Source organism: Pinus tabuliformis, chromosome 3_1, assembly GCF_031772625.1.
Source record: "Pinus tabuliformis cultivar Carrire ecotype Pingquan chromosome 3_1, CPIR1, whole genome shotgun sequence".
Lineage (NCBI taxonomy): Eukaryota > Viridiplantae > Streptophyta > Pinopsida > Pinales > Pinaceae > Pinus > Pinus tabuliformis.
The window spans coordinates 263,077,554-263,089,022 of NC_142301.1; positions in this window are offsets into that span (position 1 = coordinate 263,077,554).

Consider the following 11,469-nt stretch of genomic DNA (forward strand, 5'->3'; position numbering starts at 1 on the left):
TCTAATAAAATTAGAAAATCATCTGCACCATCATACTCTTGGAGAAATTCTGATCAATTTGAGTATAAACTTGGCATAATTCTGATACTGTGAAAATTTGGCTCCCAAAGAATCTTAAAGATTCCTCATGATTCCTAGGGAATCTTGGGATTATGCAGATTTGAAGAAGTATGATAAGAAGATAATTCAGCACACAATTCCAATTAACCCTGATCAAAATCCCTTCAGCCAATAGCTAAGACGGATCAATCCAATATTGCTACCATCCATAGAAAAAGAAGTTAATAGACTTTACAAGGCGGGCATCATTGTTCCCATCAGATTTTTCGACTAGATATCAAATCTAGTTCCAGTGAGAAAGAAGAACGGGGAGATAAGGCTTTGCATAGACTTCAAAAACTTGAACAAAGTGTCTCTGAAAGACAATTACCCACTTCCAAAAATGGACCATATTCTTCAAAGAGTTGTTGGCGCTTCCCGGCTTTCACTTTTGGATGGCTATTCTGATTACAATCAAGTTTTAGTGCATGAGGACGACCAGGCTAAGACAACATTCACCACACCTTGGGGCACATTCAAATATGAAAAGATGCCATTTGGTCTCAAAAATGCAGGGGCCACTTTTCAGCGTGCCATGGACATAGCATTTTCAGATGAAAAAGATGTTTTCCTGGTTGTATACTTAGATGATGTAACCGTATTTTCACATTCAGATGATGAACATTTGCATCATTTAAGAATCATTTTTTAGAAGTGTAGAAAGTTCAAAATCTCTCTCAATCCAAAGAAAAGTCTGTTTTCTATGGAGGAAGGCAAACTCCTCGGCCACATCATTTCGAAAGACGACATCTAGATCGACCCTTCAAGAGTAGAATCCATTCAGCAAATTGATTTTCCTTGTAGCAAAAAGGAAATCCAAGCTTTCAATGGTAAGATGAATTTCTTACGAATATTTATTCCTAATTTGGCTGAACATCTTAGAGAAATGACCAATATGTTGAAAAAGGATAATGAGGTAAAATGGTCCGAAGAAGCTCATAAGTCCTTTCATGCGGTCAAGCTTGCCTTAACTACTGCCCCTGTTTTGATTAGTCCTGATTATACCAATGATTTTATCATATTTTCATTTGCTTCTGAGCATACTATGGCAACGGTACTAATGCAAAAAAGGGATAAAACCGAGCTGCCAATTGCATTTTTCAGTTGCAACATCAGGGATGCAGCTCTTAAGTACAATATCATTGAGAAACATGCCTTAGCTTTGGTAAAGGCAATCAAAGATTTTAGAGTTTACATCTTACATTCACATACTCTTGCTTATGTGCCTAATGCAGTGGTAAAAGAAGTCCTTGTGCAGAATGACCCAGAAGGTAGGAGAGGTAGATGGATAGCAACACTATTAGAATATGATCTTGAGATCAGGCCTACAAAGCTGATCAAGGGTCAAGGCTTAGCCAAACTCATGGCTGAGTCAAACCTTCATGCTCTAGACATCAACCTTGTGGCAACATTATCAGACAATCAAGAAGAAGTGGATCTCATTCAGGTATCTGAAATCTTTCTTTCGTCTCCACGATATTCTGATATTATTTATGTACTTCAGCATCTGAATCCCCCTCCAGGCATGTCTAAGGCTAAGACCAGGTCATTGAAGTTGAAGGCTTCCAAATATTGTATCATGAACAATGCACTTTATTGGAAAGATCCTAGAGGTGTATTGCTAAACTATTTGACTGAAGATGAGTCCAAAGAAGTAATAAATGACTTCCACAAAGGAGATTGTGGGGGTCACTTGTATTGGAAGACTACGGCCAACAAAGTACTAAGAGTGGGTTACTATTGGCCTACACTTTTTGCAGATATCTACAAGGCAGTGATGAGTTGTCATGAGTGTCAAGTTTTCCAAGGTAAAAGAAAGCTTCTTCCTTTGCCTCTACAACCAATATCAGTTAATGCACCTTTTTAGCAGTGGGGCCTAGATTTCATAGGTGAGATCAATCCATCATCATCTGCACAACACAAGTGGATATTGACAGCTACAGACTACTTCACAAAGTGGATCGAAGCGATCCCAACCAGGTTTACTAGAGCTTTATAACACAACTCATTACAATATTTACAATAATGACCACATATACACACATACACATTTGCTTCACCCGACAAATAAGTATACTATCTATGGAGATTTATAAATATAGCCCGACACAGTGTTTACAATAATACACTCATATACACATATGCACCTTTTCTGAACCAAAAAATAAAGGATACGATGTTTGCATCCACAAAAAGTGATTCTAGAGGCTCACATCGCCACCCTCAAAGTAATACCAGGATTCACCTCCTTTCCAGGAAGTCCAGAATCCACTGCAAGGTCAAATCTGCATCCAATGTCCAGTGTTATAATCCTGTGCCACTTGTCCTCTAAGTGAACAATTACTGACTCATTATTATAGGGAACACTCCAATATGCATTTGATTCCATCTTGAAACGTTAATGAGGAAAATAAATATATCCATAGCCTTCCCTTTTCTACTACACAGTCCCTCGAGCAATCTGGTCACCCCTTTCTGTGTAGTCACACACCTTCCAAGTTCCACTGGCACTCCCATCCCAGGTAGTCCATCCCTCGACATGGTTTCCTCTCATTGGAAGGTCCAAAAACCAAGGCATGTCCCTGCCTTAAAACCATCATATTGGTTATATCATGCTCATGGAAATCAATGGACACTATTGGGTATAATGTCCCACAATGGCCCTGCTCTTAAATGCTTTACCAACATACTGCTGCTTGTTCCAATTTCTTTTTTTGTTGCTGCTAATGCTTGCCGTCAGTTTCGACCACCCAATAGGGCATTTCATGCTTTCCTATACCAAGCACATAATTTCCATTAGATTCAAAATAAATTTAAATAACTTCAATCATACCTCATTGGTGGCCCGTCAACAAGGTACACTTGCAATTTTGTTTGCTTCCTGTCACAACAAGTCAAACTAGCATCTTTGACCAAATCATCATGTATAAGCATATCACATCAGGTTAGCTCAAAACATAACCATCATAGATCAAAATCATAAATCACATGCAATCATCATAAACTAGAATCATAGATCACATATAACCATCATAAATCAATATCATAGGTCATATGCATAATAAAACTGAAATAAAATACTAATACTTATCTTTCATCAGTCCTTACTTATACCTTTGTTCTTTCTGTACACACATCGGATCAGTTTCCACACCTGGTAAGCACCTAGTTCCTTTGCTTCTCTTCAATCATGTACACGTACACAATGTACATCACAACACATATAACCTCACACGACATACAACCCCATGCAATACATGCACCTACACCTGACATACAATGCATACACCTACACCCAGTGTACAACACAACATAATACATACTCCTACATTTGGCGTACAACACAATATACATACATACACATAGTACGACTCAACGAATACACATGTCACGATACCATGACTACACAATGCACATACATAGTACCACATGCCCGCAACACAACATGTATGTCATGCGCACAATACCACATGTATAGAATGTACACAGTACCACTTGTACACAACACGACATGCACAACGTGTGCACAACATCACATGTACATGACACCACTTGCTAAATGTGTACAGAGTGCCATATGTACACCGCACCACCTGTACAATGTGTATGCAATACCACATGTACACAACACCACATGCACGACATGTGCACGACACCACATGTACAAAACACCACATCCACGACATGTATGTGGCACCACCTGCACACAACACCACATGTACAATATGTACACAGTACCACATGCACACAACACCACATGTACATAACACCACATGTAAAACCTGCACACAACTCCATATGTACATAGCACTGCATATACAACATTTACATAGCACACTATGTACTCAACATTTCATATCCAACATTCAGACAACACCATATGCACACAAAACTGCATATCCATCATGCACATAGTACAATATGTACACAACACCGCATATCTGATGTGTACGTAGCACCACCTATACCCAACACTTCATATGTAATATACACACAACACCATATATACGACAGACACACAATGTCATATGTACACAATACTACATATGTTACATGTACACATCACCATAGGTACAATGACTGAATATACAACATGCACAACATATACATAATAGTAGCACTACACATCCAAAACCACATTGTCTCTACCAAGCAACCTTGCTTCTAGTGTCTTATCCATGCTTCTCCTAGCATACCACAAAGCACACTACTTTCATTCCATTGATGTATCCCTCAACATAGCTTTTCCATAAAATAAACATAGAAATAGTTAAACACATAAATAAACTCATATCCACATGATACTGACCTCGTAAATTTGTTAGGGATACTCTTCCCACTTGACTCCTCATAAGACTAGTAACCTCTTCATGCCATTCACCTGCATCAGAAATCATTCCTCCACAAGAATGATCCCTGACAACCGTGTCAGACAATGACATAGATACATATATACATACATACATATACATAAACATTAGCATAAAACAATCATGATTCTGCTAAACAACGACATGCATACACACATATATACATATAAACATTAGCATTAAACAACCATGATCCATGACAACCCTGTCAGACACGACATATATACATACATGTATACATATATAAACATCATCATAATCATGATCACAACGTAATTACCAGACAACATAAGTTCAAGGTTAAGATAATACCCTTTATTTGTGCACGACATGCACAACATCGAGAAAAATAATTCCCAACATAGCCAAGGCATTTGACGACTCAAATCTATTTACCTTACCTTTCTTAATTACCTTTCTCATGATTGTATGTCCACTATCAATTTACACTAGTGGACCAAACCAATCCAACCGATTGCCATATTTTTATCTTCAACTACCCTTACTCATGCACCGAACTTCATTCAGGTCTTACATTACCTGTGGGGTTTCATTAAGCTCTCCTTGAGATCCATTAGCTTTCATTTTTCCCAACCAATTCCCAAGACCCTTAAAACATAAAAGGCAAGAAAAAATGCAAAAAATAAGAAAACCATGAAGACCAGTGACAATACGACACCACAAATAAGGTGGTATGGCCATACACTAGTCATAAACAAAGTCGTACATCAAGCACAACAAATAAAAAAAGACTAAAATCACAAGACCAGAAACAAACACCATGACTCAATCCCCATGGTTTAAAGGAAATCTCAACCTAAGCCTTCTTCAAAATTTCTTGGTAGTCTCTTTGCCATGCAATACCACGCATCATATTTTCATAAACACATAATTGGCAATGCATAAATAAACATAACAACATACTAGTTACCTTACCTTGTTGTGCCAAGCACATTTCCTTGTTACTGAACATGTCCATGCCATCTCTCAAGGGACTCCAATTCCCTTGATGAATCCATCCATAATTGGAAACTAGCTGATATACTTGTCGAATACATGTTCATGACTACAATACATATCCACATAATGTTAAACAAAATCAAGGTTAAAAATACTTCATGTATGCGAAGCACTAATTCATTTGGAATTAAGGTCTCCAAACATAGCCAAAGGAATTCTTTCCCAATTCCTTTCTTTTACCTTTTTACCTTGTTGCAATTAAGTCTTACTATGTACTGTCACATTACCCAACTTTTAGTTATGTAAACATAACAATTGTTACCTTGTCACGCTAATACCAAACATGTTTCCTGCAACTGTTTAGACATGTCAGTTGTTGAGCCTCAGACTTGCACTCCTTTTCACATCCTCTCAGCCTCCTTTTCCATTCATTTCATTCCTTTATCACTCATTTCCTTCATCAATTTGCTTAAAACATTGTATTATAGGACTTTTACATGGTTTATTAATTATGCTAATGACTGTGTTGTTGGATTAGAATTTTGGTTCAAAACCTGCAGTTTCCGCAGCTGATCCCAGTTTCCGCAGCTGATCCCAGTTTCCGCAGCTGATCCCAGTTTCCGTAGCTGTTTTCTTAAACGGCATGATCCAGGTGTCCTCCGGTCAGAAGGGCCACATGGGCAAGTACGTGGCACTAAGGACATGGTGTGTGTCCTTCCAGCTCAGCCATAACAGTCGTAAACACCCATGGTCAACGAGGGGGCAACTTCGGTCAAACGAAGGTGATTGACGGTGGCACGGCTCTGCGTGTTCGGTTTAGAGCACGTGAAGCACAGCTGGCCTCTTCCTCAACCACGCAGATAATGGGGAACACGAATCCAACCAGAGATTTAATACCCACCTCGACCGTTGCCTAAATCCGTGGACTGTGCTAGATTACGTGTTCTTCACACAGCTGTTAGAATAGCGTAGTTTGTGATTAAGTTAGTTTGGTTTTTCTGCTATAAATAAAGCGTATTTGAACGCTTATTAGCTAGCTGCTGTTATGTAATATTGAACCCCACTGTAACTTTTACTTTTGCTACGTAATATATGAGAAGACTGTTCTCCATTTGAGCGTTTAAGTGACCTATTGAGCTGGCTGGAGTAGGCAGAGGGCCCCTGTTTACTTAAGGCCTGTACAGTGCTTTTCATTTTATGCATTTCTTCTTATCAGCTTTTGTATAATAGTTGTACAGAATGCTTTTGCTTACTACGTTTTGATCATGTACAATAGCTGTATATAACTTTGAATTCTGTCCATTTATATTTCTGCATTTTTCCATGACTGATCAGTGTGTTTTTGCAGTTTGCTTAGGTGCCCGAGACAGTTTCTTTTCTTTCTTTTTCACAGCTAGTGATACTTGTGATCATCTTGTCTAATGGTGCTGACCTTCTTTGTTTGCAGCCTTTATTTCTTTGTTATCATTTCTTTAAGTTGCATAATTGTTTACTAATCAAGTTGTTTACTTGTTGATGGTCTCTTCTTTATAATTCAATATCTTTATCGAAGACCAAAATATCACTAACTCAGCTTGGTTATTTTGTTTAAGACTCACGTTGCTAATTCACTCATAACTCTTTCTTATATGATCAATCCATCTAAAGGCAGAAAGGTTAAGGGAAAATTAAGTAGTGTGATTTGTCACTTAGATTGTACATTGCTTGAGATTTCATTGAATAACTAAAGTAGTTGCTATTGTTTTAAGTTAATGTAGATGTCATTTTCAATTTCATTTTCTTACAGCAACATAGACACTGGGCCAAGATCATTAGTCTTTCATTTGATGCTTTCATTTTTCCTTTAAGAGTAATTTCATTTCAGTTGATGTTCAAAGCTTTCTCGTAGATTACTTTTTGAGCTTTAAGAAATCATCTAGAACTCATCACAATCACACACACCTCACTCACTTTATTTTCATTTCCATCACATCACTGTAGGAGAAATAGACTTGAAAACAAACTTAAAAAGTTAAAAACGACAAAAACTTAAGAAATAGTTGCCTAAGTACATACAGTACACATCACTTCATCAGCTTACGAGCCCCGGGTTGACATTTAAAAGTTGCAATTTAGACTTCACTAAATTGACCAAACATTTTGGCGCCGTTGCCGGGGAAGTGAAAATTAGGTAGCCAATTCTTAAAAAAAAAAACAAGAAAATTTCAAGAAAGGGAAATTGATAACCTCTCAAAGTATGCTCTCCTCTTGCACCTAGAGTGATCTGGAGGATCAGAAAAGGGAAAGTTATTGGTTTAATAGTTTCTTAAGTATGCTCTCTTCTTGCACCTAGAGTGACCTGGAAGATCAGAAAGAGAATTATTAGCCTAACTTGAAGAGAAAAATAAAAATGACATGCATAGAGCTAGAGATTCTAGGGGAAGGTTTTTAGCTAGAGCCAAGAGTTCAATTTTTACAAGTCCATCTACTTCAAGGAATAAACAAGAGACACCTCCCTCATCTCCAACTGATACTCCTAGCCCTAGGATTCCTGGAATTCAAGAGGCAAGAATTGACTCTCCCACACCTTCTATTGAATTTGAATCAGAAAGAGATCCTTTCCTTCCTTCTACAGAAAGACCAATTGTAATTGAAGAAGTAGAATCATCTGAAGAAGAGGGAGAAATTCCTTCTCATTCACCCTTTGTAGAAGAACCAGAAGACTCTGAAGTCTCTAGGGAAACCACTATGACAGAGGAAGGAGGTGGTAGAGGTAGAGGTAGAGGAGGAGGAGGAGGAAACAATGGAGGAGGTAGAGGTAACATTGGAGGAAATAGGGATGGGGATAACTCATTTGGGTTCCCTATCGTTGATGAGGACTCCCGAGCCACTATGAAAAACATATCACCATCTGTCCTCCCAAACTTTCATGGGTTAAGGAATGAGGACCCTGAAACATTTCTATTTGAGTTTGAAGTCGTATGTCGAACTTATGATTATCTGGATGACTCTCAAAAACTCAAATTGTTCCCTTCAACATTGAAAGGACAAGCTTTGAAATGGTTCATGGGATTACTCACTCAATCCATTAGGTCTTGGAATGATATGAAACAAACATTTTTGGATAGGTATCTGGACTATTGTATGCCCACCAATCACAAGGATGAGGTATTCAAGATGGTACAAAAAGAAGATGAAAATTTGGAGGATTTGCTTGAAAGATTTCAATACAATTTGAAAAGAGCAAAAATGAACAACTTAGATGAGGAGACCTTGAAAGCCCTTTTGTTAAAAGCCATTAGAGATGAATGGATAGACATTTTGAACATGATGGGGAAGGGAGATATATCTCAACTTTCACTCAATGATATAGCAGAGCTATGTGTCCATCTCTCAAGGGGGAAATCAAAAACTCAAAAAGGGCCTAGAGATCCTTCTCTCCTCAGAGCAAACAAATCTGCAACTGGGTCAGTAAGTAGGGCTGAGATTGGTAATATGCTTGATGAATTCAAAACTGACATCTTAGGGAGTCTTAGTGAACAATTAGACACCCTTAAGATTCACAATAAACAGAAAGCAGAAGCTGAGGCTTTGGCCATCTTTTGCCCGAAATGTAGGAAGAAACATGCTCTAAGGGAATGTCCCTTGGATGCAAAAGTTGTAGAAACATGTGTAATTTGCTCAGAGAACCATGAGACCAAGGATTGTCCTTCAATTCCTGGGCTCAAAGCTGTCTTTCAAGAAGATCCAAATACACTCGAATCTCTCTGTTTTGTTGCAAGGAGACCTTGGCAAGGGCAACAAAATCAAGGGTTTAACAACTCTATGAATTTTCAACCCCAACCAAATTGGAATCCTTGGCAACAACCTTGGTCCCAACCTCAAAATCCTTTTCAATCATGGATACAAGGTATGCAAAATCCTTATGGGAGATTTGCTCAATTCTATCAATATCCTCCATCTTTTCAAAACCAGCAAGTTCCACAACTTCCAAATCAAAATCCACAACTATCATTGCCATTTCCTCAACAACAACAACCTTCTCAACAGAATCAAAGTTCTCAACTCTTGCTTAAGTCAAACCAACTTCCTTCTCAGCCATTGCCAAACCCCAATAATAAAAACCCTCAAAATGCTTACATGATGGAAGGTCAACCATTCCCTACCTATATGATTGTTCCTCTCAATGAAGTACAACTCAGATCAGGTAGAATCCTAGATCAACCTTCTATAAATGTTCAACAGCCAAGCATTTCTGAGGAAGAGTCTCTTAAAGCCAATAAGGGTTCTGAAGCATCTCTTCAAAACCCAAACATTCAAAAAGAAAAAGAATCAACCCCCACAACTCCCATAGTTGAGCAACCTACATCTCTATCCACACCTCCTTTTCCTGAAAGATTACAAATTGATAAAGGAGTGGAAAAACAAATTTGGTTGCCTGACTATAATTTTCTAGATGAATTGAAAAATGTCTGTATCAAGATTCCCTTGTTACAAGCCATTAAGGAAATTCCTATTCTAGCAAAAACAATAAAGGAGTTGAGCCTTAAAAGACCAGGAAGGAAACCAAGAGATACCAGAAGGATCCACCTGGTAGGAAAAATTGCAGACATCATGATGGGAAGGATTACTATGCAGAAATATGTAGACCCCGGTAGTCCAATTGTCAAAACACATATCAATGGGGTAGAAATACCAAATACTTTGATTGATTTAGGGGCTGCTATCAACATCATGAGTAGACAGACTATGGAACAGCTAAAACTTCCTAATCTTCTTTTTACACCCACCTTGTTGCAACTTGCAGATCGATCCATTATCAAACCAGATGGTGTATTAGAAGACATTCCAGTCTCCTTAGATTCTTGGGAATATCCAGTGGATTTTATGATTTTAACTCCCAAGAGTAATCTAGGAGGACATCCTCTTATTTTAGGAAGACCTTGGCTAGCCACAGCTGATGCTTTCATAAGTTGTAGGTCTGGGGACATGTACATTTCTGATGGTAATTCAACAAAGAAGTTCAATCTGTATCCTCCAGCAAAAGCAATCACAGAAATAGGAGATAATGAGTGGGTTGATGATGAAGATACTATACAACCTGTCTTTACCATTTCTGAGATTAGTGAAGATAGTCAAATTCTGAATACATTAGAAAATTTCGAACCATCTTCAGAATATGACTCCACACAATTTCAGTTGGATTCTGACATAGAGTATCTTTCATCTAGACAAATGTCTCTTTTCTCTATGGAAGAGTTTGGTAGTTCTGCCATTGAGATCTTTCCAGGAAAAACACTAAACATCAATAGAAACTTGGAAAAATCACAACAGGAAGAGCTAACCAAAGTCTTGCAAAGACATTCTACTGCATTTGCATGGGAGTATACCGATATGAAAGGTATTGATCCTAAGACTAGCATTCATCACATCTACATTGAGGAAAACAGTAGACCAATCAGACAACCTCAAAGAAGGATGAATCCAAATCTTAGGGAGATAGTGAAAGAAGAGCTCCAAAAGTTACTTAATGTAAACTTCATTTACCCTATTTCAGATAGCCGGTGGGTTTCCCCTTTGGTTATAGTACCTAAAAAGAACGGTAAATGGAGGGTTTGCATTGATTACAGGGAATTGAACAAAGCAACCTTGAAGGACCACTTTCCTTTGCCCTTTATTGATCAAGTATTAGATACTTTAGCAGGCAAAAAGTATTTCTCATTTTTGGATGGTTTTAGTGGTTACAATCAAATTCAGGTAGCACCTGAAGATCAGGATAAAACCACATTTACCTGTCCATGGGGGACTTTTGCTTACCGAGTACTTCCCTTTGGATTATGTAATGCACCCGCAACATTTCAAAGGGCAGTATTAGGAATCTTTTCCGATCTAATTCATGATTGTGTAGAGGTCTATATGGATGATTTTACAGTTTATGGTAACTCATTTGAAGAAGCATTAGAAAATTTGGAAAAAGTCCTCATTAGATGTAAAGAAACAAATCTTTCATTAAGTCATGAAAAATGTTTTATGATGTTTACTGAAGGGATTGTTTTAGGAC